This window comes from Colletotrichum graminicola (genome assembly GCF_000149035.1).
Source record: "Colletotrichum graminicola M1.001 genomic scaffold supercont1.10, whole genome shotgun sequence".
Taxonomy (NCBI): Eukaryota; Fungi; Ascomycota; class Sordariomycetes; order Glomerellales; family Glomerellaceae; genus Colletotrichum; species Colletotrichum graminicola.
In genome coordinates, this window is record NW_007361014.1 from 411325 (window position 1) to 419068 (window position 7744).

Sequence of the window (7744 nt, forward strand, 5' to 3'; positions counted from 1 at the left end):
TTCCGAAACCGAGAATCGAACTCGGGGCTATGCCTAACCTCTCACAGGGATGAGAGGGCATCATGTTGGCCACTACACCATATCGGATGCTGTCGGTATTCGAAGAAAATTTGCACAATATGTATCCAACACAACCCCGCACTCCTTCTCCACCCCACGAGGGCGGAGCCCCCTTAGGCGCAACACTACTCCTTGGGGCAGCATCGTTGATGATTAAATTCACTTTCTCTTGGTACTTCTTTTCTTCCTTTTTTTTCGTTTATATTGCAATTATTGCATTAGCGTGGTGCGCGGCGGGGCACGGCGCCGGGTCGGTGCTTGCTGAACTGCGAGGGGTAGAGGCGCCTCCGGTGGCGAGGAAGACGTTCGAGGACTTCGTAGCCGTCATCACTTGTATACATAACGACGAAAGTCACGGCTTGGACGTGAGGATCATGGTATTCGAAGGCAATACGGCAGAAGAGGTAAGAAAATTATATGCGGCAAAACTCGCGTTTACAGATCGGGGGGTATGCTGCGGAGGGGCCGGCCGTGGAGCTGCCAAAATGGCAACAGTTCGGCATGAGAAGCAGACCACACATATGTTTCCGCCTTTTCCTATTCCCTTCATACTCCACCGAGCTCGAACTTGGGTTCTCTCTCACACATTCCGTCCATGAAAGTCTCGCTGCGAGTGTCTCTCTCTCTGAGGGGACAAGAACCCACAATAGCAGACAGACAGCTGACATGTCGAGTGTAAAAGGCCGACATGCAGCCAGCAGCTACGCCTCGCCGTCACTCGTTGCTATCCGTCACCGGCTCCGCGGCTGGCCTCGGCCTCTTTCTTGATACGTCGCCGCCGTCGGCGGTTTCGTGTGGATACTCGGCCAGATACAAAGGGAAAGAGATATGGGATAAATCCGGTACCTGCTAGATGTCCGTTTGGGACAGCCTCGTCTCCGGCCAGCAGGGAATACGCGGCTTGTCCATACGGTGGACTTGGCAGTAAGCATGCAGCACCGGTAACTTAATTCCCATGCCTGGCTGCCACGTCTGATCTCCGCACGGTATGTTCTCTGATGCCGAGCCAATGTCCGGTATACCGAGGTGCGTATTCAAGACGGTTCCTCTCAAGGTCGCATAGATAGACAGGTACTCCAACACGGCATAAAGACCATGCCCGGTACCCAACACCGTAGTAGAAGGCTTATGAACAGAAACACAGCACCATGGAATCTTGCAAACAAACCTCCCTATCAGCCAAGGCTGCTAGAGCTTTGGAAGATGGCCCCATCCCAAGCGCAACTCACTACGCGGCCAAAACGACCGCCGCGGGAAACCCACACAAGATGCCACCCTGCTTCAAGATTTTCTTCTCTCCTTCCTGCGGGGGGTGCCTTCCAGGAAGGTAGCGGCCCTTTCGCTTCTCACTCAAAGACGGGCAAGGAACACGGGGGAGCGGCGGCGGCAGATCTGCAACCCTGCAGGCCACTGCGTTTTGGCACATACATACACACGCCTCCCTCTCCCCCCATGGGGACTGCTCGGCGATACAGATGTTGCCTCGTGTGTCTACGGAAGCGGGTCGAAAGAACCATGCCAAGGCGGGATCGCCCGAATATCCAAACAGAAAAAGAAAAAAACCGGCGCCAGACGCCCTGGCGTATATATCCGCTGGCCTCACCTCACCATATCGGACATGGCTACGGGGGGGGAGGGGGCACGAGCCTCCGGGGTGGGGCATGGCGACGGCAAGCGAACTTTGGGCGGAAGTTGTCGACCAGATCGGACCTCTAGCGCCGAAACCGGTCGAGAGGGAGAAGGAGAAAAGGGAAGAGATGGCGAGAGGAGAGTGATCGTCAGTCGCTTTGCACTGGTGAACGCCCTCCCGCCTCACCGACCGGCCGGCCGTATGGTCCTGGCCCGATAGTTGGCAATTGGGGGCCTCCTGTCGTCCAGGCTGCTAGTTCGTCTAGTTCACCACAGCATCGGGAACCCCTGCTGGGGAAAAGCCCGAAGCTAAAACAGAATAAAAGGGACGGGAGGCGGGTCGACAATCATGCTTGTTCCGAGGCGGACGAAAGGAAAGTGACGAATAGCCGTCCCACCCAATAATCGTGAATAGCGTCAAAAAATGCCCAGCCTCATGGTTTTCTTGCCAACGTGCCAACGTAATCATTGCTCCGTTCCCCACGCACACGGAACGCAGCCATTCTTCTCGCTCTGGCTTACGTGACTGGTCCGAGACGACCGCGGGAGGACCGACTCCCGTGGGGGGGGTTCCCGTGTCACCCAGTGCCCGGTAGGGCTTGCGCCGCCGAGGAGAGCCCGGGAACCCAGGGAAACAAAACGTCCCCACGGCCGGAGATTTTGATCGACGACGACTGCCGACGCGTCGGCCAAGAAACGACGTGGCGGTATTAGGTCGCTCTGCCGGTGGATGCATGTAACCTGGGAGGGCCTGGTTATGAGATTCCATGGCATGGTGTTGTTGTCCATCTGGAAAACTCATATCGCGTTGAGTGTAGAGCATGGTGGCACCTTTGCTCCGTGTGGTTAACATTGCGTACTCTGTGCGAAAAGAGAGACAGGAACGTAATCAACGTCGGAATCCACTGCCTTGAAAAGATGCCTGCGCCGAGAACGTTGGCCGATCCTCGAATATCATCTGGTCGAGGCAACCTAATAAAGGTCGCCCGTGGGGGGCCCCCCGGATATAGTAAACCCCACCACAAGAGAGCGACCGCCTCCTCTTCTGCGTGCCTTATGCTCGTGCAGCTAACATTCTAGCCCCCCCCCCCAATATGGATGCAATTGTCCCCGAGACGCCAGGGGCAAAGAATGGTATCATCATCGCCTTCCTCGCCGTCGTCGTCGTAGTCATCGTGGAGAAACCTCGGGTACTGGGGGTGTTTTGTCTCGGCAGTTGAAGGATGCGTGACCTTGACCGTGACGCGCCTGATCCCTTGATCCGTCCGTCTGTGCGTGACCGGCCGTTTCTTTTTTCTGTCTCCCCCGTCCGTCCGCGTCCGTCGTTTCTTTCCCTACCTGCGCGGGCCGTTATACGGGCAGACCCGCGCCAGGGTCGGGGGTCTTGCGAGCATTTCTCTTATCCCCTTTTTCTTCCCACTGTGTTTCGAGTTGAGGGACAGCCGGTTGTTGTTTTTATTTTTGTTTTTGTTTTCGTTTATGAGATGCCACCGAAAAAAAAGCCCCCCTCCCCACCCCTGCGATCATGCTATATAGCATGATGATGATGAAACAAACATATATTATACACGCGAGTGGCCTGCAAGGAACGCGCTGGACCGGGAACGTCGAGGCCCAACGCGGTCATTGGACCAATGACCCATGCCGTGTTTGACATACAGCCCAAATCCTCCCTTGCCCGCCTTCCCATGCCCTCGTGACAGGGCTGACGATGCTCGCGATATACACACGACCTCGTCCTGCTATTCTCGGGTGGGCCGCCACAATCAGAATTCCTCGCGAGACGTTATATTTGGTTTTCCGAGTGCCTTTTGGGGGTAAACCAGGCGGGGCCGACGCTCGAGCAACTGCTTTTTGGTCTTGTTACTTTGTTCCCGAGGGATCCATGGGATGAGAGGTGTGGGCGTGGGGGGGGGGGCCCGGGGGGGATGGTTGGTTGGAATCATTTTTACCTTGAAAAAAAACAAAAAAAACAGAAGGGATCCTTGATTGTGACAGGCTCGTTGCTTCCGGCATGTGCATGCCGAGCCCCGTCCGTGCTGACACGGGATGCTTTTTGCCTTGCCTTGCATTGCCTGGCCGCCTACCTACTGGTCCGGGGAAGAGAGGGCGCGTGATCCCGCGAGATCGGCGGCGTAGCTAGCACACCCGTGTTGCTGCGGGCCCCGGGTTTAGGCTCCTTTTTTTTCCCCCCCCCTCCTTTTCTTTTTTGTGTTACCCAAATACGATGTTGCGCTTCGTTCCCGCAAGTAGGGTGGAGGGGGAAGGGGGAGTTAGTTTGAGAAAAAAAGAAAGGATATCAAGGCGTGCCAAGATGCCGGACTTCCGCAGCCGCCTTGCCAATGTTGGCCACACGCCACACATTTTGCTTCGAGCCGTCAGGACCGCTATACGACCAAAGGGTTCCGGTCCCGGGACGTGCGGCGCCGTTGGAATCAACGAGACGCTTTTTACTATAATATATCACGAAATTCTCCCCCCCCTTCCCCCGCGTTCGAGACGAAGGTGGATGGTGGCTTGTGATCACCACGAAAGGCGTGCACGGCCGGGCTTTTTCCATCTCAAAGTCGAGAACCGCCCCCCCTCGACCACGTGTGCCCCATTGTCCAATGCTCCCGTAACACCGCCGCCGTGTCACTCTCCGTGAGGGCTCTGTGGCAGGTCGGCTCGTCCGGTCAAGTTGTCCCTGGATTACCTGCATGCTGCGCTGGCTAGTTTGTTGTTCTGGCCATTGGACAGGGGGGAGGGGGAGTATATCTTTAGATCACCATGAACGCGCTAACAGATCAGAGTGCATGGCGGGGAGATATCTAATTGGGCTAGCTTTACTTGGGGTCATGTTTGCTTATTTGAGGTGGGGGGAGGAAGACGTTGGGGGTCGAGACTGTTTTTATGGCACTCTTATTCATGCAGTATCACGGCGCAGGCGAGCTATTGACCACCCAGCTTGCGTGCTACTCCGAGGACACGAGACAGCCAACACTGCTTGACATAGCAAACAATATGAACGTCCCCCCCCAGCGGTCCGGGTCAATGGATCTAACGAGCATAGCACGACCTAATCCTTGGAGGGCGGCGGCCGTCTCAACCGCCGCCCGCGGGCGAGAGGTAGGAGTAGCTTTCCAAGGGAATGAGGGCTCTCGAGAGTCGCAACGGATTAGGCCGGACCCGGGTCTCGCATACAGCCGTACGAATCGTAACGTGATGGACGAAGGAGAAAATATGCGCGCGGATCTTGACAGCGGAGGCTACACCACGCTGGAAAGCTTTGGAGAAGGGAAGGAAGAAAGAAAGCCGCGACGGGGACGCCACAGACAATCAGTTTGTTGGGTTGGCATTCGAGTGACCCATTGACCGTTGTTTGCTTACAGACTTGGCCGAATCCGATCAATCTGGTTGGCCATCATCGGCTTTCCGACGGCATGCTGGTCGAGATGAAGACACGACGAAGGCCCAACGTCCACCCCCCGCGATCAGCCGAACTGTGGAAGCGGAGTGGCATGGGGCGCCGACGACGGGGCTGTGCTGCGGCCGGGAACTGACATGGCGTGGCATTCTCCGTACTGAGTTGCGGAAGGCAAAAAGCGGGAATATGGTGCGAGCCTCGTGTGAAGCCGCCCCGGAAGGCTGAGTCTGGCACGAGGTCCGGTGAGACAGCAGCTCGGCCACGACACGGGACGAGGCGTGACATGACTGCTTGCGTTGTATCTCGTGTGTGTACGACCCCAACCCCGTGGCATGTTGTGCCGGAGACGTGCAGCCGAAAACGTAAATCTGCGGGCGCGTGACGGGGCAGCCCTGGAAGCGGTGCCGGAAATAGACAACGGCAGTGTGCTCTCCAACTTACGGCTGGGCTTCGTCCCTGCATATCGACGGGTTGAAAGCGAACTCGGGGTCGACCCTCCTCCGACCCCGATGACGTCGGAAGAGTTGGTCCAGGCGCCTGTCTCGTGATGTCAGGCTGCTGCGGACGCTACTTGGCGAGGACCGGAACTTGGGCCTGTTTGCAGAGCGGGCCGCGGTCGCCGGCCGCGAGAATGGGCCGGACGAGCGAAGCCGGGGGTCAGCCATTGCAGGAAGCATGAAGGGGGGCGAGCAAGGATGTCGAAGTTTCATTTTTGTTTTTATACCGCACCCTCCCAGGGCTCTCGTTTCTCGGTAGAAAAACAAGAAAACAACAATGGCAACGACGACGACGACGACAACAACAACAACAACAACAACAACAACAACAACAACAACAACAACAATAACAAGAGTTTGACGATCAGTAATAAGAGACAACGACTATCCACCAGCCAGGGAAGAGGTTCGGGGGTGGCCCTGCCACGATACAGGTGTAGGTAGTGTAAAAAGGGCGGTTTGGAGAAGAGGATGGAGGGGTTCAAATTCCAGGCCCGAAGGTGGTTGGAGAATGTGGACTGTATTCGCACGGTGGTGGTCATTAGTGGATACCATAATGATACCTCCGATTGGTCAACCAAGCCGGCATCGAGTGGGGCATGTCGTCCCGGTATTGCTTAGCGGTCCACAATCGTCATGCCATGCCGGGGGGTGGACTTTCTGGTGCCTCAGGCCTAAATCCACAAAGAGACAGGGATACAGGAGAGGAACGGGGGTTGCAAAAGAGGACTAGAAAAAAAAAAGGATACGGAGTACCGTACGGATACATAGTAGAGAGCTGGAGTCTAACCCTAGCAGCTTTCTGGCAGGCATTGCGGAATCTAAAGGTTTGGTCAGCACCTTGCTGGGTGATTGACCCGACTTGCTAATGCGAGGGTGGGCGGGTGGTCTATGCACACTGGTGGGCATTGGAAAATCAATTGTCCAGTAGAAAACCGCGTCCGGGGACCAGGTCCGGTGCAGCGTGATGATTTCTGCGTGGTCAGTCAGCAAGCATAGTCGAGGCAGGGCAGGGCAGTCGGTGGCGTGGATGAGGATTAGAGGGTGGGGAGCAGAGTAACTGAATTTTCCTTCTCTCACTCCCTGTCCATCTGCATGGATGGATGAAAGCGCAAGCGCACACACATTCCTGGCCTTCCCTACCGCGTGTACTATGTGCATGCACTCGTACGCCGCCGGCTTCGGTGCCTCTCCTCCGATACGGACGACCAAGACGGATCATGCCGTGACCGGGACTAGTGATGCGGATGTCCCTGCGCGATGCGTATCGTTCAGTACCCGACGGGCGCGCGATTAGTCAACCGGGGGGGGGGGGGGAGGGCTTGGAAGGAAGGATGGGTTGCCCGGCCACGTCGGTTGGAAGAGACGGAGCTTGTACTAGTAAAGCTGGGGTAGCTACCCTTATCAGGGAGGAGCTAGGTCTTTGGGGCGGATGGCACCATGAGGAAATTAGCAATTGGCGAAGCAGCGGAGGCGGCAGCGGCAGCGACGACGGGTGGTGGTACCTACTCACGGAGAGGAGGCATGGTTTGACGGGTCAGAAGAACCAGAGTGGTCTGGATCTTGGGTCCCAAGATTTCCTCTGTTCTCTTGGGCGGCGGTTGTCGACGCCATGGCTGCCGCTGGTTCCCTGATACAAGGTGCAGCTCCGTGTCCACGTCCGGGACAGCTCTAGTAGTAGCTCGCCCGTCGTTGCCTCACCATCATGTGGGTGTGGATGCAGGCCGGACGCAGTAGATGCGTCTAGGCCCTAGACCCAGCCAGACCTAGACAAGTGAGGTTGGTGCCAATGGTGTGTCGGCACTACCAAAGTGAACAAACCACCTTAGCCACGACGGACTACTCGGTAGTATGCTGCTCGTTGGCTCACTGGCTCGCTTGCTCGCTCCTAGTATGTTTAGATGCGGCTGCCAGGCGTCGATTGGCAGAAGGCAACAAGGCAAATCAAAGCAAGGACTGACTGGCTTTGCTCGAGGTGACTCGAGTTGTCACCTGTTGGTTGGATGAACTCTACCTACGAATGCAATACGGGTGAGTACATGCCCGTGATACAAGCGGTTTGCAAGCGAGTCAAGTAGTAGGCAAGTCGTTCAACGGGCAGGCAGCACCGACTCGGGCAGGCAGGTGCTTCTGGGAGACGAGATATCTGCAT

At 56.5% G+C, this 7744-nt stretch overlaps 1 non-coding gene across 1 annotated transcript; it reads right to left on the reverse strand.

Moving 5' to 3' along the window:
- On the reverse strand, positions 1-87 carry GLRG_13092. The gene has a single exon. It is a non-coding gene; the product is annotated as a tRNA-Glu (tRNA).
- Positions 88-7744: the final 7657 nt, after the last annotated feature.